The sequence below is a fragment of the Cyprinodon variegatus genome, unplaced genomic scaffold, assembly GCF_000732505.1.
Source record: "Cyprinodon variegatus isolate N-32 unplaced genomic scaffold, C_variegatus-1.0 Scaffold1360, whole genome shotgun sequence".
Taxonomy (NCBI): domain Eukaryota; kingdom Metazoa; phylum Chordata; class Actinopteri; order Cyprinodontiformes; family Cyprinodontidae; genus Cyprinodon; species Cyprinodon variegatus.
Window position 1 is genome coordinate 176,933 of NW_015151813.1, and position 1,666 is coordinate 178,598.

Here is a 1,666-nt window from a genome sequence, read left to right on the forward strand (position 1 = left end):
AGACGCTGGATGACAGACGGAGACCACAGTTTCAGGATAAGTGGAAGGCAGCGCCGGGCAAGTTACGCCACCGTTTGCGGATTGTAGATGCTTGGACTAACGTGTCTGCTGGCACTGTTGTTGGAGCTTTCGCAAAAGCCGGCATGATTTCTGAGGAGCCGCCCGGCACGGAAAGTGACTCTGACAGCGAAGAAGGGGAAATTGGCATGTCTGATTTAGCACAGCTATTTAATTCAGAAACAGAGGATGATGACTCTGATTAATAGTTTGTAATAAATACTTGAATAAAGTAAAATCATACTCAGTTTTGCTCCCGCTCCATTTTTCTACCTGAAAACTTAATTCAACAGCAGCCTCAAGGCCGGGTCGCCTCCGGGTTCACTGCGGCGGCTGGCAGGTGTTTTTCATCTAAAGAATATAAATCTTGCAGCTATATTTGCTGTGATCAATGGGAATAAAGTAGTTTTAATATGTATTTAAGATGCGCAGTAAAACAAAATCACTTCGGACGGTGAAAACTTTCCTTTACAAACAATGAAGACGCTCTCTATCTCTAGGCTATTCCGTCCCTCTCTTTATTTATATCAGAGGTTATCTAATATATTACTGTGCATTCATTAGCCTACTTACCTTAATGGGTCCCATGAAACACAGCTGGATTAACGCCTTGTCCAAATAGTCCCCTGTGAAAAGTGTCATGATGTGGCAGGTTTTCTAGCCCAAACGCAGAACTCACAGACAGAGAGGCAGGGGAAAGTCCAATATTTTATTGGATTCGTTTAGGGTTCTGCCCTGGAGGCAGAGAGGACAGAGCAGGTCAGGTTCAGGTTTACAGATTAACAGGTTTAGACTTACAGGTTTACAGGCAAACAGAGGTTCAGACAGGCAGGGTGGCTCAGGCTTGCTACCATGGAAAGGACAACAATCCGGCTCAGAGGGAAGCTCTCACTCAGCTTATATAGGGAGAGCTCTTTAATCAGCAGATGGGGATCAGCTGCTTCTAATGAGCACCAGCTCTCAGGAGAAGATCCACGGCGCCCTCTGGTGGGCAAGCCTTTGGATCCCAACCGACAGCAGAACCCCTCAGAAAGGGATCCACGTCGCCCTCTGGAGGGCAAACCTCAGGATCCCAACAGTACCCCCCCCTTAAGGGCGGATACCAGACTCCCAAAAACAAAGAACCCAAAAACAAAAAGGAAACCCACCCAGGGCGGGCGGAGGGGAAAACAGGCAAGGAGGGCCAGGCACAGAAACAGAAACAAGGTCCAGAACTCAAAACAACCCACCCAGGGTTGGCGAGACCAGGGAAAGTCTCAGGTGGCCGGCCGTGGGACCGGCAGCAAGGCAGAGTCTCATATGGCCGGCCGTGGAAACTGAGCTGAAGCAGACGCTCCGGAGGCCGGCCACTGGACCGGAGTCTCAGAAGCTGCAGGGGCCTTGGAGGAGGACGCCGTCTCTGCTTCTGCAGGAAGCTCCGAGGAGGACGCCGTTTCTGCTTCTGCAGGAAGCTCCGAGGAAGGCGTCGTCTTTGCTTCTGCAGGAAGCTCCGAGGAGAACGCCGTCTCCGCTCCTGCAGCCCTGCATCATGCTCAGACAGGACCGCCCACTGCGGCTCCGAATCAGGAACAGAGGTGGCCACCGACTGTGGCTCCACAGGAAGACAGGA